At 40.3% G+C, this 23,922-nt stretch overlaps 1 protein-coding gene and 1 pseudogene across 1 annotated transcript in view; one reads left to right on the top strand and one right to left on the bottom strand.

The window, feature by feature from the left end:
• Nucleotides 1-23,922, top strand: part of Acyp2 (acylphosphatase 2) — a 147,959-nt gene that overhangs the window by 108,235 nt on the left and 15,802 nt on the right. The window lies entirely within an intron of this gene.
• LOC110306159 (ubiquitin C-terminal hydrolase PSMD14 pseudogene) lies at nucleotides 12,946-15,163 on the bottom strand (annotated as a pseudogene).

Consider the following 23,922-nt stretch of genomic DNA (forward strand, 5'->3'; position numbering starts at 1 on the left):
GAGCTTCTTTGGAGGCATTTCTCTCTAGGAAGTCATGACAAATGATGAGCAGCAAAGAATGGTATGGTGTATCAATACAACCCAGGATTATCAATGAAAACCAGCATCAGCAAAGCCCAACAGTGGCTAGTAAAGAATGGCAAGGCATACCAATACCATCCAGCACTGTTCACTGTCCATTGGGTTATATTTATACCCTTTCCAAATATCACTTGTTTTCTTAAGCATCTGCTCTAGCCAAACATCACATGTTCTTTTCTCCAGGCTTCCTCCAGAAAAACACCAGGGACCTGTTCTTAGTAAAACATCCTCCCATGTGTGTACTTCAGCAAAAACATCCTCTCATACAACAGCTAAGCCATTTAGGAGTGAGAGGTTGATGACCATCAGTTTCTGGCTATCCAGGGATACATAGTGAAACCCTATAAAGCAAAACAAAACAAAACCAACAATGGCTACCTCCAACCCCAAAAGTGGTGAGTATGTATTTCTAGCACTGCCCTTGTGGTTTTACATTAGTCTCCTGCCTTAACTTCATTATTACAGAATATCAAAATTAGTAAACCACTCATATTAAGAAAAATTGTTGTGGTAGTTTGAATGAGCCTCCACAGACTCTAAGTTTAAATACCTTGCCTCAACCTAGTGGAATGGAACTGTTTGGGAAGGCTTAGGAGGTATGGCCCTGTTGGAGGTATGTCAATGGGATCAGGTTTTAAGGTTTCAAAAGCCCACACCATTCCCAGTTAGCTCTCTTTGTTTGTCCCCTGTATACTCCATGTCCTTGCTTGTTGCTTGCTGCCATGTTCCCCACCATGATGATCCTGGATGCTACCCCTCTAAAACCAAATATAAGCCTCAAAGTACATGCATAAGTACAGGCTTTCTTTTATGAATTGTTGCCTTGGTTATGGTGTTCTTGCCCAAAACTAGAAAGTAACTAAGGGAATTATTGCAAAACTAAGACAACTTGGGAAAATCTAAGCCAATTATATTTTTAATTAATTTTCTACTGCAAAACAAACTATCATTTCTATCTATACATAGCTGTCACAATCTGGGGACAAATAGACTTGGATTTGAACTGAAGCTTTCCACTTCTAGGCTGGATGACTGGTCTAAAGCTATATGAAACTGAGTCTCTTTGCTAGTCTGCAAACTTGGGTTAATACTACCTCATGGAATTGCACAAGAATGAAGAAATTAATGTATATACAGTCTTCAGAAAAAAAAATGCCTTGCACCACAGAAAGCTCAGTGAATGATAAATATCATTCTAGGTGATTGTTAAGAGCTTTAAGAACACCCCTTAGGTTCTTTTTGCTTCAGAAATTAAAATGTAACAGCTTAACTCAATTGGGACCTATAATTGCAAAGCAGTTCATTTATCTACATAGCCTACTCAATGAGATAGAACTAATATTTGTTAGAACTTAATAGAATTCTCCATGCAGCCTCTACTTTCTTAAGGAATTATTTAAGAAACTATGTCAATTAGTGTTTCTCTAAATCCTTAAGGGCTAAAGAAATGCTTAACTTTCATCAGCCAATTGAAATCTGTAGTTCATACAACAAATGTGACATTGACTAATAGGATTCATATACTACAGAAGATAAAAAGTGTTTGTGTTGTAGAACTTTATTATGTTCCTTTTTTTTTGTTTTGTTTTTTTGTTTTTTTGTTTTTCGAGACAGGGTTTTTCTGTATAGCCCTGGCTGTCCTGGAACTCACTTTGTAGACCAGGCTGGCCTCGAACTCAGAAATCCGCCTGCCTCTGCCTCCCGAGTGCTGGGATTAAAGGCGTGCGCCACCACGCCCGGCTTCCTTTTTTTTAATAGGATATTTTCTCTATTTACATTTCAAATGTTATTATCCCCTTTCCTGGATTCCCTGCCCTCAGGAACTTCCTATCCCATCCCGCCTCCACCTGCTTCTATGAGGGTGTTCCCCAACCCATCCATCCACTCTCAACTCCCCACCCTGGCATTCCCCTGAAATGGAAAAACCAGCCTTCACAGAACCAATGACCTTTCCCCCATTGATGCTCAACAAGGACATCCTCTGCTATATATGCAACTGGAGCCATGTGTACTCTTTGGTTGGTGGTTTAGTCCCTAGGAGCTCTGCGGGTCTGGTTGGTTGATATTGTTGTTATTCTTATGGGGTTGTAAACCCCCTCGGCTCCTTCAGTCCTTTCTATAAGCTCTGCACTGGGAACCCCGTGCTCAGTCCAATGGTTGGCTGCAAGCATCCACCCCTGTATTTGTAAGGATCTGGAAAAGCCTCCCAGGAGACAGCTACATCAGGCTACTGTCATCAAGAACTTCCTGGCATCCACACTAGTGTCTGGGTTTGGTGACTGTATATGGGATGGACCCCAGGTGGGACAGTCTCAAGATGGCCTCTTCTTCAGTCTCTGCTCCACACTTTATCTCCGTATTTCCTCCCATGAGTATTTTGTTCCCCTTTCTAAGAAGGACCAAAGCATCCACATGTTGGTCTTCCTTCTTAAGTTACATGTAGTCTATGAGTTGTATCTTGGGTATTCTGAGCTTTTGGGGTAATATCCACTTTTCAATGAGTGCATACCATGTGTGTTCTTTTGTGATTGGGTTACCTCACTCAGGTTGGTATTTTCTAGTTCTATCCATTTACTTAAAAATTTCATGAATTCATTGTTTTTAAAAGTTGAGTTGTACTCCATTGTGTAAATGTACCACATTTTCTGTATCCATTCCTCTGTTGAAGGACATCTAGGTTCTTTCCAGTTGTATGGCTATTATAAATAAGGCTACTATGAACATAATGGAGCAGGTGTCCTTGTTATGTGTTGGAGAATCTTTTGGGGATATGCCCAGGAGTGGTAGAGCTGGGTACTTGGGTAATAATATGCTTATTTTCTGAGGAGCTGCCACACTGATTTCCAGAGTGGTTGTACCAGCTTGCAATACCAGCAACAATGAAGAAGTATTCCTCTTTCTCCACATCCTCACCAGCTTCTGCTGTGACCTGAGTTTTTGATCTTAGCCATTCTGACTGGTATGAAGTAGAATCTCAGGGTTGTTTTGATTTGTACTACTCTGATGACTAAAGATATTGTAGATTTTTTCAGGTGAATCTCAGCCATTCGGTATTCCTCAGTTGTGAATTCTCTCTTTAGCTCTGTTCCCCATTTTTCAATAGGGTTATTTGGTTCTCTCCAATCTAACTTCCTGAGTTCTTTATATATATTGGATATTAGCCCTCTCTCTGGTGTAGAATTGCTAAAAATCTTTTCCCAATGTCTTGGTTGCCATTTTGACCAATTAATGGTGTCCTTTACCTTACAGAAGCTTTGAAATTTTATGAGGTCCCATTTGATGATTCTTGATCTTAGAGCATAAGCCATTGGTGTTCTGTTCAGGAAAAGTTCCCCTGTGCCCACGTGTTCAAGGCTCTTCCCCACTTTCTCTTCTATTAGTTTCAGTGTATCTGGTTTTATGTGGAGGTTGTTGATCCACTGGGACTTGAGCTTTGTACAAGGAAATAAGAATGGACCTATAGCATTCCAGTTTCGATCTGCACCTGGAATACACCCTGTGCCACAGCTCTGGAGAGCTGGTCTCCCAGGAGTGCTGACACACATCTGAGCACAGGTAGAACCAACACTTCTGCTCAGAGGGACCAGCCTAGAGTCCTCAGGATGTAGAAACAGAGGAGAAGGCTGTGACAGGATCCTTTTGTTGTACCATTTGTTTAAAATGCTGTCTTTTGTCACTGCATGGTTTTACCTCCTTTGTGAACAATCAAGTGACCATAAGTGTGTGGGTTCATTTCTGGGTCTTCAGTTCTGTTCCATGGATCTACCAGCCTTTCTCTTTACTAATACCATACAGTTTTTATGACTATTGCTCTGTAGTACAGCGTAAGGACAAGGATGGTGATTTACTTAGAAGTTCTTTTATTATTGTGAATCAGTTTCACTATCTTGGGTTTTTGTTATTCCAAATGAATTTGCAAATGGTTCTTTCTAACTCTATGAAGAATTGAGTTGGAATTTTGATGGTGATTGCATTGAATCTATAGATTGCTTTTGGCAAGATGGCCATTTTTACTATATTAATCCTGCCAATCCATGAGCATGGGAGATCTTTCCATATTCTGAGGTCTTCTTCCATTTCTTTCTTCAGAGACTTGAAGGTCTTGTCATACAGATCTTTTGCTTGCTTGGTTAGAGTTACCCCCAAGATATTTTATATTACTTGTGACTATTGTGAAGGGTGTTGTTTCCCTAATTCCTTTCTCAGCCTGTTTATCCTTTGAGTATAGGAAGGGTACTGTTTTGTTTGAGTTAATTTTATATCCAGCAACTGCACTGAAGCTGTTTATCAGCTGTGGGAGTTCTCTGGTGGAATTTTTGGGGTCACTTAAGTGTACTATCATATCATCTGCAAACAGTGATATTTTGACTTCTTCCATTTAAATTTGTATGATCTCCTTTTCTTGTCGAATTGCTCTGGCTGGGACTTCAAGTACTATATTGAATAGGTAGGGAGAGAGTGGGCAGTCTTGTTTAGTCCCTGATTATAGTGGGATTGCTTCGTTTCTCTCCATTTAGTTCGATGTTGGCTACTGATTTGCTGTATATTGTTTTTACTATGTTTAAGTGTGGGCCTTGAATTCTTGACCTTTCAAGGACTTTTAATATGAAAGGTTGTTAAATTTTGTTAAATGCTTTTTCAGCATCTAATGAAACAATCATGTGCTTTTTTTCTTTGAATTTGTTTGTATAGTGGATATATTGATGGATTTCCATATATTGAAGCATTCCTGCAACCTTGGGATAAAGCCTACTTGATCATGATGGATGATTTTTTTTCTATGTGTTCTTGGATTCTATTGGCAAGAATTTTATTGAATATTTTTGCATCAATATCCATAAGGGAAATTGGTCTGAAGTTCTCTTTCTTTGTTGGGTCTTTGTGTAGTTTAGGTATCAAAGTAATTGTGGCTTCATAGAATGGATTGGGTAGAGTACCTTCTGTTTCTATTTTCTAGGATATTTTGAGGAGTATTGGAATTAGGTCTTCTTTGAAGGTCTGATAGAACTCTGCACTAAATCCATCTGTTCCTGGGCTTTTTTTTGTGTTGGGAGACTATTAATGACTGTTTCTATTTATTTTGGGGATATGTGATCATTAAGCTGATCCTGGTTTAACTTTGGTACCTGATATCCGTATAGAAAATGTCCATTTCATCCAGGTTTTCCAGTTTTGTTGAGGGTTTTGTAGTAGGATCTGATGATGCTTTGGATTTCATCATGGTCTGTTGTTATGTCTCCCTTTTCATTTCCGTTTTGTTAATTAGGATACTGTCCCTGTGCCCTCTAGTTAGGCTACTGAAGGGTTTATCTATCTTGTTGATTTTCTCCAAGAACCAGATCCTGGTTTGGCTGATTGTATAGTTCTTTTTGTTTCCACTTGGTTGATTTCAGCCCTGAGTTTGATTATTTCTGATGGTCTACTCCTCTTGGGTCTATGTCCTTCCTTTTGTTCTATAGCTTCTAGGTGTGCTGTCAAGCTGCTAGTGTATGCTCTCTCCAATTCCTGTTTGGAGGCACTCAGAGCTATGAGTTTTCCTCATAAGACTGCTTTCATTGTGTCCCATATGTTTGGTTATGTTGTGGCTTCATTTTCATTAAACTTTAAAAAGTCTTTAATTTCTTTATTTCTTCTATGACAAAAGTTATCATTGAGTAAAGTGTTAACTTCCATGAGTATGTGGGCTTTCTATTATTTATGTTGTTATTGAAGATCAGCCTTAGTCTGTGGTGATCTGATAGGACACATAGGATAATTTCAATATTTTTGTATCTGTTGAGGCCTGTTTTGTGACAGAATATATGGTCAGTTTTTGAGAAGGTACCATGAGGTGCTGAGAATAAGGTATATCCTTTGTTTTAGGACAAAATGTTCTATAGATATCTGTTAAGTCCATTTGTTTCATAACTTCTCTTAGTTTCTCTGTGTCTCTGTTTAGTTTCTGTTTCCAGGATCTGTCCATTGATAAGAGTGGGATGTTGAAGTCTCCCACTATTATTGTGTGCAGTGCAATGTGTGCTTTGAGCTTTACTAAAGTTTCTTTAATGAATGTGGCTACCCTTGCATTTGGAGAATAACTGTTCAGAATTGAGAGTTCATCTTGGTAGATTTCACATTTGATGAGTATGAAGTGTCCCTCCTTTTCTTTTTTTGAAAAGTCAATTTTAATCGATATTAGAATGGCTACTCCAGCTTGTTTCTTGGGACCATTTGCTTGGAAAATTGTTTTCCAGCCTTTCACTCTGAGGTAGGGTCTGTCTTTTTCCCTGAGGTGGGTTTCCTGTAAGCAGCAAAATGTTGTGTCCTGTTTATGTAATTAGTCTGTTAGTCTATGTCTTTTTATTGGGGAATTGAGTCCATTGGTATTAAGAGATATTAAGGAAAAGTAATTGTTGTTTCATGTTATTTTTTGTTAGAGGTAGTATGTTTGTGTGGCTATCTTCTTTTGGGTTTTACCCTCTTGCATTTCTAGGGTTTAGTTTCCTTCTTTGTGTTGGAATTTTCCACCCATTATCTTTTGTAGGGATGAATTTGGGGAAAGATATTTTATAAATTTGGTTTTGTCACGGAATATCTTGGTTTCTTCATTTATGGTATTTGAGAGTTTTGCTGGGTATAGTAACCTGGGCTGGCATTTGTGCTCTCTAAGGGTCTATATGACATCTGCCCAGGATCTTTTAGCTTTTATAGACTCTGGTGAGAAGTCTGGTGTAATTCTGATAGATCTGCCTTTATATGTTACTTGACCTTTTTTCCTTACTGCTTTTCAGTAAGACATTCAAGGTACAAGAGTCTGATATGTTGCTTTTAGGAGACAACCAATTTTTTTCCAACTCTCTCTCTCTTTTTTTCCTGAGACAGGGTTTCTCTGTATAGACCTGGCTGTCCTGGAACTCACTTTGTAGGCCAGGCTGGCCTCAAACTCAGAAATTTGCCTGCCTTTGCCTCCTGAGTGCTGGGATTAAAGGCATGCGCCACCACTGTCCAGCTGGAACTCTTGAGTATAGAAGAAAACCAAGTCCTGAAAGTTATGTTCTTGCTACTGGTGGTTGGGAACTGGGCTGGGTGTTTCCAGATTCTTCGTTTATACTCTGAAGAGCTGAAAATTGAGGTTTATAGCAAGTTGCAAAAAGAAGCAAGACAACATCTTTTGGAGTTGAGCGATAGTGAACATTACAGAGGGATACACTGAAGACTGATGGGGCCGCATAAATGAGAATATCCCAAGGGCCCTGACTATTGTTTGGGGACTTTCTTTTAAGGGGCTGGAGAGAAGGATGGGTTCAGTTATTAAGGGTTTTAATTTGAATGGCTCTCTATTTTGATTGATAAATTAGGTCTTACAGCACATGCTCTTCCCCATAATTGTATGCACACTCATATTATTTATAGGCATAGATGGTAAGTAGAAAATGCTTCATAAAATATTTCTAGAGGACAGTGCATATGAAGAAATTGGGTTGTCAAGTACATTACCAAAAGAATGCAAGATACATAACCCAAAACTAAATGGAGCTCCCAGGTTACTAAAGTGACTCCTATATTTGTTTCCCTCACACTGATTTCTGTGGCACACTCTCATACATACATCATGCATACAGTAATTAAATTTGAGAAAAAGATTCACTTGTATCTACTTCTGTGGATGAGCTAACAGAGAACAAAACCAAACAATGTAGGAGATGGAAGGAGAGTTATTAAAGGTATTTCTTGAAACAGTACAAGAGATGGAGCCCATGCCAGAATGCACCAGGAGTCAGGTATTTTATAGAAACACAACAACTTCATCTCTTATAGCTGACAGGAAGGCAGGGCGTGTGGATGGGCACACAGGTGACAGAAATGATCATTAAGTCCATGGGATTGCCTCTGATTGCTTTGATGTCTCAGAAATGGAGAAAGGAAGATTGTAGACCAAGCATGAGGAAATGACAAGAGATTGTGGGAATCCGAGGAGAGAGAAGAAAAGTGTGATGGAGTTGCTGTGAGAGTAAATAGGTGGCTGATTGTGAGTGAGTACTTAGTCAGAGCTGACTGAAACAAGAATGGCAAGAATAACATCACACTATTTGGTTTTAGATGCACAGAGGAAAGGGCCAGTGGAAAGGTGTTCTGATTCTGGGGCAAGAGCTAGGATGCTGATGGGTCACAAAAGTAAAAGAAGTAAGTGAGGACATGAGGTTTGCCAGAATCCTACTCTTCAGTCCATGTTAGGCTATCATGAGACCTATTCAAGGTTATTGCAGGTTGGAAGCAAGTAAACTATGATGCCAGGATTGGAAGGATCTTCTGTGTTTATATTGAAATCACTGAAAGAGAAGACCAGGGAGAAGTAGGACTGAGCCCAGAACCAACATTCTTGATACATGTGGGGAATGACATGTGTCTAGCCATATGTAAACTTGTCTGCATCATCGGAACATTCAAGGCTGTGTCTGTGTTATAGAGCTAAGGTGCAGGCTCACCACTTCTGGGTAAACTTTGGCTTATGGGAAGGCAGACAGTCAGAATCTCATACTTCTAATTTCACAGATTCAGCTATATGCTATTTTTAAAGAGCCTAGAAGAAGACTATACACATATATAATAGGGAATCAAAATTTATGACCATGTGGCCTTTTTAAAATTTAAAAAAAAAAAGTGAATGCTGATAATACTCTGAGCTATTTCCACTTGGAGTTCCTAGACTAGGAATGAGGAATTATTGAAAAGAACCATTGTGACACTAGGGCTGAAACACACTTCTTGCGTTTATTGGTTTTGTTGTATTGTTTTTAGTATTAGTAAATAAGACTCTTACAGGATTTTGAAAATGCAGTCAATAGAGAAGAAGAGTGGAGCAAAGGAAGGAAAGAAGGAGGCTTTTAGGGAAGACTTCATTTATCATCACATAGAATTCTTGGCATCTTTAAAATCTCCAGGAAACAAACAAACAAACAAACAAACAAAAACATGTTACAGAGGTAAAGCCAGTGTAGGAGGAAAGAAAAGACCCTGTGAATTATAGCCATGTTCTTCCTTGACTCCTCTAACAGTGTTACTGAGTTCTCACTTGTTCTGAACGAGAGCCCTCACAGGTCAGTTGACTCTTTAAATAGCCTTGTTTGTTCAGAACTATTGTTCATTGGACTAGGCTGCCCAGTTTTGGAAATTGAGAAATTGAAAAGACTAGTGTTAGGCCAGAGAAGAAACACATTGTTAATTTCCTGTTTCCCACAGAAAGTTTATTAGACCATTTGTAGAGGGAATGGTTACATAGACATTGTAAGTGGTTTCCCAGTGGCTTTATTGCTGTGGCAGAGGCTCCTGCCTCTTAAAAAGATCATACGGATCATATAAATATAGGAAGCATGGGTGTTGCTACAATTTAGGTACTGATTTACCTTAGGAAAGTTAATAATTGCGAGTAACTATTTTCTAATGTGCTCAAACAGCAACACAGGTAATTGCCTCCTGAAAATGTAAGATACTGAAGGTCTTCGAAGTTCTGCCTTAGCTGACCAGCTCCAAGGTGGCAGAGGCAAATGGTAGAGCTAGCCCAAGGTAGCCATGGGTAAGCAGAGACACAGGCCCATGAATAGACCTGTGCAGTGACCATTGCCAATGGTCTCCTCCTGTGAATGCCATAGAGTAGCAAAATGCCACACTGTTACAGTGCTCTTCCCACACAATGCCCAAACAGCAGCCTTTATGCCAGTTGTCCCTATTTAGAGAACTCACAAAAGTGTAACTAAATAAACTAAACAATGAATGCTTTTAAAATGAAACAAAATGTACATTTAGATGGCAAGTTGTTTTGAAATGATCTATAATTTTGGTTCAGAGACCTATAATTTCCAGAGGCAGGAAAGCTATAAAAGATACTGGGTATAGTGAGGAAAATTTGAGTTCTGGCTGAATATTAGATTTTAAAAAAATACTTATATGTATGTGTGTGCATCTGCATGTGTCTATGTGCATAACATGGTGTGCTTGGTGCCTGGGGAGGTCAGAAGAAGGCATTGAATCCCCTAGAGCTGGAGTTACAGATGGTTGTGAGCAATCATGTGGGTGCTGGGTACTGAATCCAGGTCTTCTGTAAAAGCAGAAAGTGCTTTTAACTGCTCATCTGTCTCTCCAGCCCCAGTGAATATTAGGTATTTAATCGAATGAATGGAGAGCTGGAGGAAATGAAAGCAAGTATAGTGAATGTTAACTGGCAAGACACACACATGCACACACAAACAAATGCATTCACACAGAAAAAGCCATTTAATCCTATTGTTTCTTCTGTGTTTTGGTATATGTATGAAAAAATCTGTATTAGAATGAGAGTCAGAATATAGTTACTATCCTCTTTTTAAAAAGCAAGCACTTTCCCCAACTGAGCCCTCTCACTGGTCCAAAGAAATTGTTTTGTTGTTTTTGGTTTTGGGTAGTGCTGGGGCTTGAACCCAGGTCCTAAATAGATTGTGCGAGGCAAGCACACTGCCACTGCCCTGTTTCCTAAAGCTGGATGAGGCAGATGACAAAAAGCAACTAAGAGAGAAGAAAGGACACAGGTATGACCCGTTGGACTTTGGACAAATACTTAGCCTATTTGACCCTAAGATTTCTTCATCTGTTTTATACATGCTGTCTGTAAGGAGTGATATGATGATTAAATTGATGACATGCATTGCAGAGATTATGTTATCTGATTGTATTTTTTCCTTGCCCCAGAGCCATTCTGCCATTACAGCCACAGAGAAAGGCAGAAGGATGCCTCTCAAATGAAGGGGCATAAAACCAGCAATTTCATACTAAAAGTGTAGTCCAAACTCAACAGCATTGCCTTTACCTGGAGCTTGTTGAAAATTGTTAAAATTGTACAATTTTAAGCCTTCCCTGAATTCCCTTAATTGGATCCTGCATCTTAGCAATGTCCTCAGGCAATTCATGTCTATACAAAAGCTGAAAAGGCTTGGACCTGTGACATGACTCTGGTAAATATGATAGTTTAAATTCAAGTCCCCTGCCTCACACAGTGGAAGGCAAGACCTGACTCCTGTAGGCTATACTGTGACCACACATGTTCTGTGACATACCTACCTACAAGCTAAGGAAGCAGAGGGGATGCAGGAAGACTCCTACTTCCTTCTCCAAAGGGACTATATGAAGAAGACAGAAGTCAGAGCTGAGGAACTTATCTGCTGCCCTTTCCTTGTCTGGGTCAAACTCCATAGGGGGTCTGAGAATGAGCTAAGAAAGCCAAGAGGGCATGTCCAAACATAGACATCTACTCCCACTTGCACAGGGAGAAGAGAATCAACAGAACAGCTGCAGTCTGCTGAACAGAGGCAACCTGAAGTAGCACTCTGTGCTACCCCTGATTGTCACACTGAAAAGATGCAGCAAACCATAATTCAAAGGTGGCTGGAAAGCTAGGGCAGGAAGGTTATAAAGCTTCCCCAGGCTGGTAACAGTTACTGACTACCAGAATCCAAGAGCTTCCCTGAACTATACAGAATCAACTGGAAGGGACACCTGGCCTTCGTCATCCAAGGATTTATGCATCAAAGTCACCAAGGCTCCAAAGATCCAGATAGAGAACAAGCCTTGCAATGGAACTCAGGGCTGATGATATAACCATGCAATTTTCTTCCCCCTCAGAGCCAAGAGATTACTAATCCATTTCTCTTCGACAAACCCAGACACCATCATGGAGACAGATTGAGGAAGCCATTAAAGTTCTGATCATTTGTCCAAACAAGAAGAGTTCTTTGGAGAGGCTGCTACAGCTACAGAAGCACTATGAATTTTTTTTTATAAAGGGGGTATTTTTAAAAATACATACTGACACAAAACATACAAAAAATACAAGGGTAGAAACTCAATAGCAGAATGTGATGTTATCTTTCTTTTTCTTTGTGGATTGTAAATGTATTTTATTTTGTAAGCAACAATCAAAATATATTTGTGCTACTGATTTTTTTCGAATAATAAATGGGATCTTAATAAAATTTGTTCACTGAACAACTTTGTAATCTGCAAAACCCAGATAAAATAAACAGAAGCAAGTGCACAACTGAGATGGGAGGTGGCACAGCTGTCTCATACTTCACCAGACCACCATCAGGTCCCTTGACTATGAGTGTTACAAACAAGGAAGGACAATGCACTCAGAGTGCCACTGATAGCTTTCTACATCACTTTATGTAAATACAATGGTATCCAACATTGCTAGCAAACACTGGACAATATTTGAAGTCATAAGCACATCCACGTGTTCTTCCAAATGATGTTTGGGATCCTGCTTGCCAGCATTCTTTACTGTCAGCTGTTCAGGTGTCGTCTCTTTCTTCTTCTTCTTCTTCTTCTTCTTCTTCTTCTTCTTCTTCTTCTTCTTCTTCTTCTTCTTCTTCTTCTTCTTCTTCTTCTTCTTCCTCTTCCTCTTCCTCTTCTTCTTCTTCTTCTTCTTCTTCTTCTTCTTCTTCTTCTTCTTCTTCTTCTTCTTCTTCTTCTTCTTCTTCTTCTTCTTCTTCTTCTTCTTCTTCTTCTTCTTCTTCTTCTTCTCCTTCTCCTTCTCCCTCTCCCTCTCCCTCTCCCTCTCCCTCTCCCTCTCCCTCTCCCTCTCCCTCTCCCTCTCCCTCTCCCTCTCCCTCTCCCTCTCCCTCTCCCTCCCCCTCTCCCTCTCCCTCCCCCTCTCCCTCCCCCTCTCCCTCTCCCTCCCCCTCTCCCTCCCCCTCTCCCTCCTCCTCCCCCTTCCCCTCCCCCTCTCCTTCCCCTTCCCATTCTTCCCCTTCCCCTTCTTCCCCTTCCCCTCCCCCTCCTCCTCCCCCTCCTCCTCCTCCTCCTCCTCCTCCTCCTTCTCCTTCCTCCTTCTTCTTCAGCCTTATTATAATTCTAGGCTAATTTCAACATCTCTTTTACCACTGATTCATTGTCTTTACAGTGTTCACTGTAGTCCTGAAGTGCCAATCCTTCCATCCAACTCTTCTTATGCAAATTTAACAGCATCTTCTGTCCCAGTTCATTTTTCTGGTAATTAATATTGATGGAGTAATAATGTCTGTTTAAGCTCTGAACTAATGCCTGGATGGATGGCTTGTTTAAGTGGCCCAGATTTGAAGTAATTTTTCTTGGTTCATATCCTAAGACCATCATATTAGCACTGATCAGTAACAGGCATCAATAACAACCTTTCCTTTTACACTCTGAATGGGATCCACAACCACTGCCACAGCTCTCTCTGACAAGGCTTCAGAGCTCTGCTGAGTGTTGACATGCACACCAGAAAGCTAACAGCCAAATCCAGGGGGACACTGATACCAACCAACAACCATCTCGGGCCTTCCTATTTGTCTCATCATATACAACATTTTGTCTTGGAACACTGGATCAACTGCTTCTACACTGACACCAATTCATGACTGTGGCATAGCAAACACATCAATCACTCAAACACATCAACAAATTCACCAGTCATTAGACCCGTAATTTCCATAGGAACTCCAGGACAGCAATGTTTTAAGGTCTTTAGCAATGCCAAGGAAGAGATATAAACTTGAATATTGATGCAAAAATACTCAACAAAATTATTGCTAACCAAATTCAAGAAGACATCAAAACAATCATCTATCATGATCAAGTAGGCTTCATCCCAAGGATGCAGGGATGGTTGAATATATGGAAATCCATCAACATAATCCACTATACAAACAAATTCAAAGAAAAAATGTATGATCATTTCATTAGATGCTGAAAATTCATTTGATAAAATTCAACACTCTTTCATGTTAAAAGTCCTGGAAAGATCAGGAATTTAAGACCCACACCTAAACATAGTAAAAGCAATATACAGCAAACCAGTAGCCAAATCAAACTAAATGGAGAGAAACTTGAAAAGCAATCCCACTAAATTCAGGGACTAGACATGGCTGCCCACTCTCTGTCCAATATTCAATATAGTATTCAAAGTCCTAGCCAGAGCAATTAGACAACAAAATAAAGTGAAAGGAATACAAATTGGAAAGGAAGAAGTCAAAATATCACTATCTGCAGATGATATGATCATATACTTAAGTGACCCCAAAAATTCCACCAGAGAACTCCTACAGCTATAAGTTCAGTAAAGTGGCTAGATATAAAATTAAAACAAATCAGTAGCCTTTCTCTACTCAAAGGATAAACAGTCTGAGAAAGAAATTAGGAAAACACACCCTTCACAATAGTCACAAGTAATAAAAAATACCTTGGGGTGACTCTAACCAAGCAAGTGAAAGTGTATGACAAGAACTGCAAGTCTCTGAACAAAGAAATGGAAGAAGACCTCAGAATATGGAAAGATCTTCCATGTTCATGGATTGGCAGGATTAATATAGTAAAAATGGTCATCTTGCCAAAAGTAATCTACAGATTCAATGCATTCCCCCATCAAAATCCCAACTCAATTCTTAACAGAGTTAGAAAGAGCCATTTGCAAAATCATTTGGAACAAAAAAAAAAAAAAAACAAAAAAACAAGATAGTGAAAACTACTCTTAACAATAAAAGAAAATGTGGTGGAATCACCATGCCTAACCTCAAGCTGTACTACAGAGTAATAATGATAAAAAAAAAAAAAAAAAAAAAACCAACAACAACAAAATGCATGGTATTGGTACAGTGACAGCAGGCAGATCAATGGAATAGAATTGAAGGCCCAGAAATGAACCCACACACCTATGGTCACTTGATCTTTGACAAAGAACCTAAAACCATCCAGTGACATAAAGACAGCATTTTCAACAAATGGTGCTGGTTCAACTGGCAGTGAACATGTAGAAGACTGCAATTTGATCCATTCTTATCTCCTTGTATAAAACTCAAGTCCAAGTGGATCATGAACCTCCACGTAAAACTAGATACACTGAAACTAATAGAAGAGAAAGTGGAGAAGAGCCTTGAGCACATGGGCACAGGGGAAATTTTTCTGAACAGAACACCAATAGCTTATGCTTTAAGATCAAGAGTTGACAAATGGGACCTCATAAAATTGCAAATCTTTTATAAGGCAAAGGACACTGTCAATATGACAAAAGGGCAACCAACAGATTGGGAAAAGATCTTTACCAACCCTGCATCCGATCGAGGGCTAATATCCAATATTTACAAAGAACTCAAGAAGTTACACTTGAGAGAACCAAATAACCCTACTAAAAATGTGGTACAGAACTAAACAAAGAATTATCAACTGAAGAGTACATGTAATAAGGACACATGCTCCAGTATGTTCATAGCAGCCTTATTTATAATAGCCAGAAGCTAGAAAGAACCCAGATGTCCTTCAACAGAGGAATGGATACAGAAAATGTGGTACATTTACACAACGGAATACTACTCAGCTATTAAAAATAATGAATTCATGAAATTTTTCAGCAAATGGATGGAACTATAAAACATCATCTTGAGTGAGGTAACCCAATCACAAAAGAACATACATGGTATACACTCACTGATAAGTGGATATTAGTCCAAGAGCTCAGAATAACCAAGATACAATTCATAGACTGCATGATGCTCAAGAAGAAGGAAGACTAAAGTGTATGTGCATCGGTCCCTCTTAGAAAGGGAAACAAAACACTCATGGGAGCAAATATGGAGAGAAAGTGTAGAGCAAAAACTGAAGGAAAGGCTATCCAAAGAATGTCCTCCATGGGGAATCTATCCCATATGCAGTCACCAAATCCAGATACTGTTATGGATTCCAAGAAGTACATGCTGACAGGAGCCTGATATATGTCCCCAATAGGGTCTCCAAGGGAGGAGTCAGAGAAAGGACTGAAGGAGCTGAAGGGGTTTGCAACCCCATAGGAAGAACAATAATATCAACCAACCAAATCCCCAGAGCTCCCAGGGACTGAACCACCAACCAAGGAGTACACTTGGAGGGATCCATGACTCCAGCTGCATATGTCGCAGAGGATGGCTTTGTGGGGCATCAGTGGGAGGAGAGGCTCTTGGTCCCGTGAAGGCTTGATGTCCCAGTGTAAGTGATGTCCAGTGATGTTCCTGGGTGGAGAGGCAGGAGTGGGTGGGTGGGGAGACACCCTCATAGAACAGGGGGAGGAGGGATGGGATTGGGGCTTGGGGGGGGGCGGGTAACCGGGAAAGGGGATAACAAGTGAAAGGTTAACTAAAGAAAATATCCAATAAAAAGAAAAAAAAAAAAAAGAAAACAAAACAAAGAATTGTTTGTGCTGCCGGGCAGTGGTGGCACAGGCCTTTAATTTGGGAGGCAGAGGCAGGTAGATTTCTGAGTTTGAGGCCATCCTGGTCTACAGAGTAAGTTCCAAGACAGCCAGGGCTATACAGAGAATCCCTGTCTGGAAAAAAGAAAAAGAGAGAAAAAAAAAAAAAAAAAAAGAATTGATTTTGCTGTCCTGAGTTTTTTGTTTTTCCATATGAAATTGAGAATTGCTCTTTCAGTGTCTTTCAAGAATTGTGCTGGAATTTTGATGGGGATTTCTTTAAAACTGTAGATTACTTTTGGCAGTATGATGGTTTGTATATGCTTGTCCCAGGGAGTGGCACTATTTGGAGGTGTGGCCTTGTTGAAGCAGGTATGGCCTTGTTAGAGTTGGTGTGTCAATGTGGGCATGGGCCTTAAGACTGTACTCCTAGCTGTCTGGAATTGAGTCTTCCACTAGCAGCCTTCAGATGAAGATGTAGAATTCTCAGTTCTGCCTGCACCATGACTGCCTAGATGCTGCCATGCTCCTGTCTTTATGATAATAGACTGAACTTCTTAACCTGTAAGCCAGCCCCTACAAAATGCTGTTTTTATAAGAACTGCCTTGATCGTGGTATTTGTTTACAGCAGTAAAACCCTAACTAAGACAGGTAGGATGGCCATTTTTACTATGTTAGTTCTACCAATACATGAGCATGGGAGATCTCTTCATCTTCTGAGGTCTTCTTTGTTTTCTTTTTTGAGAGACTTGAAGTTCTTGTCATACAGATCTTTCAATTGTTTGGTTAGAATTACCCCCAAGATATTTTACATTATTTGCGACTATTGTGGAAGATGTTGTTTCTCTAATTTCATTCTCAGCAAGTTTATCATTTGTATAAAGGAAGGCTACTTATTTGTTTGATTAACAAGTTGTAATAAAGTTGTTTATCAGCTGTATAAGTTCTCTGGTAGAATTTTTTGTGTCACTTATGTGTAATATAATATCATCTGCAAATAATGATACCTGACTTCTTCTTTGCAAATTTGTATTCTCTTAATCTCCTTAAACACATTACAGCAGAATTTGTGAAATACAACTTTTCTCATCTCTAGTGATGCTCCTTAAAAAGGAGGTAGCATGGAGAAAAAAGTTGTAAAATTTCCAGAAGATCCAAATGTTTATTGTAGTTTTTCCAACCTCTCTCTCTCTCTGTCTCTCTATCTCTCTGTCTCTCTCTCTCTGTGTCTCTGTCTCTCTCTCTGTCTCTGTCTCTCTCTCTCTCTCTCTCTCTCTCTCTCTCTCTCTCTCTCTCTCTCTCTCTCTCTCTCTCTCCCTCTCCCTCTCTGTCTTTCTCTTGGTTTTTCGAGACAAGGTTTCTCTGTATAGCCCTGGCTGTTCTTGGAACTCACTTTGTAGACCAGGCTGGCCTCGAACTCAGAAATCCTCCTTCCTCTGCCGCCTGAGTGCTGGGATTAAAGGCGTGCGCCAACACGCCCAGCTTTCCATCATCTCTTAAATGAAGGGAACTGGACAGGCGGGAGCCACAGAGCCGCTGAGGCAGCACCCTTTTGGGGCCGCAGACATCCGGCACCCTCCCAGCCGGAGGACAGTGATCTGCCCTGCAGGGAGCGCCATCTTGGCTCCGGGACTCCACCGAACTTAGTCTGCAGAGGTGAGAGTGAGGACCACAGAGGCAGACAGCTTCTGGGACAGGCGGGAGCCACAGAGCCGCTGAGGCAGCACCCTTTTGGGACTGCAGACATCCAGCACCTTCCCAGCCGAAGGACAGTGATCTGCCCTGCAGGGAGCGCCATCTTGGATCCGGGGCTCCGCCGAACTTAGTCTGCAGAGGTGAGAGTGAGGACCACAGAGGCAGACAGCTTCTGGGACAGGCGGGAGCCACAGAGCCGCTGAGGCAGCACCCTTTTGGGGCCGCAGACATCTGGCACCCTCCCAGCTGGAAGACTGTATTCTGCCCTGCACAGGAGCCCTCTGCCTCAGGAGCAGGGAGCACATCTTGGATCCAGGACTCCTCTGAACTTAGGAACGTAGTCTGCACAGCTGAGAGTGTGCACCACAGAAGCTGACAGCTTCTGTGACCTGCCAAAGCAACACAGCATCTGGGAAAGTTCCTGTTTTCGGCCTTCTTCTTCGGCCAGGAGAAGGTCCAAACGCCAGATATCTGTACACCTTCCCTTTAAGAGGAAAGCTTATCAGCAGGGAGTGCTCTAACCACTGAAACTCAGAGGAGAGAGCCTGTCTCCCAGGTCTGCTGACAGACGATACTCAGAATCACCAGAAGAACAACCTCTGAACAGAGACAACTATAACAACTCCAAAGATTACCAGATGGTGAGAGGTAAACGTAAGAATCTTACTAACAGAAACCAAGACCACTCACCATCATCAGGACCCAGCACTCCCATTTCGCCCAGTCCAGGGCACCCCAACACACCTGAAAAGCTAGACCTGGATTTAAAAGCATATCTCATGATGATGATAGAGGACATCAAGAAGGACTTTAAAGAACTACAGGAGAACATGGCTAAAGAGTTACAAGTCCTTAAAGAAAAACAGGAAAACACAACCAAACTGGTAGAAATCCTTAAAGAGAAACAGGAAAACACATCCAATCAGATGATGGAAATGAACAAAACCATACTAGACATAAAAAGGGAAGTAGACACAATAAAGAAAACCCAAAATGAGGCAATACTGGAGATAGAAACCCTAGGAAAGAAATCTGGGACCATAGATGTGAGCATCAGCAACAGAATACAAGAGATGGAAGAGAGAATCTCAGGTGCAGAAGATTGCAGAGAACATCGGCACAACAATCAAGGAAAATGGAAAATGCAAAAAGATCCTAACTCAAAACATCCAGGAAATACAGGACACAATGAGAAGACCAAACCTACGGATAATAGGAGTGGATGAGAATGAAGATTTTCAACTCAAAGGACCAGTAAACATCTTCAACAAAATTATAGAAGAAAATTTCCCAAATCTAAAGAAAGAGATGCCCATGAACATACAAGAAGCCTACAGAACTCCAAATAGGCTGGACCAGAAAAGAAATACCTCCCGACACATAATAATCAGAACAACAAATGCACTAAATAAAGATAGAATACTAAAAGCAGTAAGAGAAAAAGGCCAAGTAACATATAAAGGCAAGCCTATCAGAATTACACCAGATTTTTCACCAGAGACTATGAAAGCCAGAAGATCCTGGACAGATGTTATACAGACACTAAAAGAACACAAATTCCAGCCCAGGCTACTATACCCAGCCAAACTCTCAATTAACATAGATGGAGAAACCAAAGTATTGCACGACAAAACCAAATTCACACATTATCTCTCCACGAATCCAGCCCTTCAAAGGATAATAACAGGAAAAAACCAATACAAGGACGGGAACCACGCCCTAGAAACAACAAGAAGGTATTCCCTCAACAAACCTAAAAGAAGACAGCCACAAGAACAGAATGCCAACTTTAACAACAAAAATAACAGGAAACAACAATTACTTTTCCTTAATATCTCTTAATATCAATAGTCTCAACTCCCCGATAAAAAGACATAGACTAACAAACTGGCTACACAAACAAGACCCAACATTTTGCTGCTTACAGGAAACTCATCTCAGAGAAAAAGATAGACACTACCTCAGAATGAAAGGCTGGAAAACAATTTTCCAAGCAAATGGTAGGAAGAAACAAGCTGGAGTAGCCATTCTAATATCTGATAAGATTGACTTCCAACCCAAAGTCATCAAAAAAGACAGGGAGGGGCACTTCATACTCATCTAAGGTAAAATCCTCCAAGAGGAACTATCAATCCTGAATATCTATGCTCCAAATACAAAGGCAGCCTCATTCATTAAAGAAACTTTAGTAAATCTCAAAGCACACATTGCACCTCATACAATAATAGTGGGAGACTTCAACACACCACTTTCACCAATGGACAGATCATGGAAACAGAAACTAAACAGGGACACAGTGAAACTAACAGAAGTTATGGATCAAATGGATCTGGCAGATATCTACAGAACATTTTACCCTAAAACAAAAGGATATACCTTCTTCTCAGCACCTCATGGTACCTTCTCCAAAATTGACCACGTAATTGGGCACAAAACAGGACTCAACAGATACAAAAATATTGAAATTGTCCCATTCATCCTATCAGATCACCATGGACTAAGGCTGATCTTCAATAACAAAATAAATAATAGAAAGCCAACATTCACGTGGAAACTGAACAACACTCTTCTCAATGATACCTTGGTCAAGGAAGGAATAAAGAAAGAAATTAAGGACATTTTAGAGTTCAATGAAAATGAAGCCACAACATACCCAAACTTATGGGACGCAATGAAAGCATTTCTAAGAGGAAAACTCATAGCTCTGAGTGCCTCCAAAAAGAAACTAGAAAGAGCACACATTAGCAGCTTGACAACACACCTAAAAGCACTAGAACAAAAGGAAGCAAATTCACCCAAAAGGAGTAGACGGCAGGAAATAATCAAACTCAGGGGCAAAATCAATCAAGTGGAAACAAGAAGAACTATTCAAAGAATCAACCAATCAAGGAGCTGGTTCTTTGAGAAAATCAACAAGATAGATAAACCCTTAGCCAGACTCACTAGAGGGCACAGGGAAAGCATTCTAATTAACAAAATCAGAAATGAAAAAGGAGACATAACAACAGATCCTGAAGACATCCAAAACACCATCAGATCCTTCTACCAAAGGCTATACTCAACAAAACTGGAGAACCTGGATGAAATGGAGAAGTTCCTAGACAGGTACCAGGTACCAAAGTTGAACCAAGATCAGGTTAATGATCTAAACAGCCCTATTTCCCCCAAAGAAATAGAAGCAGTCATTAATAGTCTCCCAACCAAAAAAAGCCCAGGACCAGATGGGTTTAGTGCAGAGTTCTATCAGACCTTCAAAGAAGATCTAATCCCAGTTCTTCACAAACTATTCCACAAAATAGAAACAGAAGGTACTCTACCCAACTCATTCTATGAAGCCACAATTACTCTGATACCTAAACCACAAAAAGACCCAACAAAGATAGAAAACTTCAGACCAATATCCCTTATGAATATTGATGCAAAAATCCTCAATAAAGTTCTTGCTAACCGAATTCAAGAACACATCAAAACAATCATCCATCCTGACCAAGTAGGTTTCATCCCAGGGATGCAGGGATGGTTCAATATACGGAAATCCATCAACGTAATCCAGTATATAAACAAACTCAAAGACAAAAACCACATGGTCATCTCGTTAGATGCGGAAAAAGCATTTGACAAGATCCAACACCCATTCATGATAAAAGTCTTGGAAAGATCAGGAATTCAAGGCCCATACCTAAACATGATAAAAGCAATCTACAGCAAACCAGTAGCCAACATCAAAGTAAATCGTGAGAAGCTTGAAGCAATCCCTCTAAAATCAGGGACTAGACAAGGCTGTCCACTTTCTCCATACCTATTCAACATAGTACTTGAAGTCCTAGCCAGAGCAATTCGACAACAAAAGGAGATCAAAGGGATACAAATTGGAAAAGATGAAGTCAAAATATCACTTTTTGCAGATGATATGATAGTATATATAAGTGACCCTAAAAATTCCACCAGAGAACTCCTAAGCCTGATAAACAGCTTCGGTGAAGTAGCTGGATATAAAATTAACTCAAACAAATCAATGGCCTTTCTCTACACAAAGAATAAACAGGCTGAGAAAGAAATTAGGGAAACAACATCCTTCTCAATAGTCACAAATAATATAAAATATCTTGGCGTGACTCTAACTAAGGAAGTGAAAGATCTGTATAATAAAAACTTCAAGTCTCTGAAGAAAGAAATTATAGAAGATCTCAGAAGATGGAAAGATCTCCCATGCTCATGGATTGGCAGGATCAACATTGTAAAAATGGCTATCTTGCCAAAAGCAATCTACAGATTCAATGCAATCCCCATCAAAATTCCAACTCAATTCTTCAACGAATTAGAAAGTGCAATCTGCAAATTCATCTGGAATAACAAAAAACCTAGGATAGCAAAAACTCTTCTCAAGGATAAAAGAACCTCTGGTGGAATCACCTCCCGGACCTAAAGCTTTACTACAGAGCAATTGTGATAAAAACGGCGTGGTACTGGTATAGTGACAGACAAATAGACCAATGGAATAGAATTGAAGACCCAGTTATGAACCCACACACCTATGTTCACTTGATCTTCGACAAGGGAGCTAAAACCATCCAGTGGAAAAAAGGCAGCATTTTCAACAAATGGTGCTGGCACAACTGGTTGTTTTCATGTAGAAGAATGCGAATCGATCCATTCCTATCTCCTTGTACTAAGGTCAAGTCTAAGTGGATCAAGGAACTTCACATAAAACCAGAGACACTGAAACTTATAGAGGAGAAAGTGGGGAAAAGCCTTGAAGATATGGGCACAGGGGAAAAATTCTTGAATAGAACAGCAATGGCTTGTGCTGTAAGATCGAGAATTGACAAGTGGGACCTCACGAAACTGCAAAGCTTCTGCAAGGCAAAAGACACCATCAATAAGACAAAAAAACCACCAACAGATTGGGAAAGGATCTTTACCTATCCTAAATCAGATAGGGGACTAATATACAATATATATAAGGAACTCAAGAAGGTGGACTCCAGAAAGTCAAATAACCCCATTAAAAAATGGGGCTCAGAACTGAACAAAGAATTCTCACCTGAAGAATACCAAATGGCAGAGAAGCACCTGAAAAAATGTTCAACATCCTTAATCATCAGGGAAATGCAAATCAAAACAACCGTGAGATTCCACCTCACACCAGTCAGAATGGCTAAGATCAAAAATTCAGGTGACAGCAGATGCTGGCGAGGATGTGGAGAAAGAGGAACACTCCTCCATTGTTGGTGGGATTGCAAGCTTGTACAACCACTCTGGAAATCAGTCTGGCGGTTCCTCAGAAAATTGGACATAGTACTACCGGAGGATCCAGCAATACCTCTCCTGGGCATATATCCAGAAGATGTCCCAACCGGTAAGAAGGACACATGCTCCACTATGTTCATAGCAGCCCTATTTATAATAGCCAGAAGCTGGAAAGAACCCAGATGTCCCTCAACAGAGGAATGGATACAGAAATTATGGTACATCTACACAATGGAGTACTACTCAGCTATTAAAAAGAATGAATTTATGAAATTCCTAGCCAAATGGATGGACCTGGAGGGCATCATCTTGAGTGAGGTAACACAATCACAAAGGAACTCACACAATATGTATTCACTGATAAGTGGATATTAGCCCAAAACTTAGGATATCCAAGATATAAAATACAATTTGCTAAACGCATGAAACTCAAGAAGAATGAAGACCAAAATGTGGACACTGTGCCCCTTCTTAGAATTGGGAACAAAACACCCATGGAAGGAGTTACAGAGACAAAGCTTTGAGCTGTGATGAAAGGATGGACCATCTAGAGACTGCCGTATCCAGGGATCCATCCCATAATCAGCTTCTAAACGCGGACACCATTGCATACACTAGCAAGATTTTGCTGAAAGGACCCAAAGATAGCTGTCTCTTGTGAGACTATGCAGGGCCCTAGCAAACACAGGAGTGGGTGCTCACAGTC

This window comes from Mus caroli, unplaced genomic scaffold, assembly GCF_978045245.1.
Source record: "Mus caroli unplaced genomic scaffold, Mus_caroli_1 scaffold_13, whole genome shotgun sequence".
In the NCBI taxonomy this organism is placed as follows: Eukaryota; Metazoa; Chordata; class Mammalia; order Rodentia; family Muridae; genus Mus; species Mus caroli.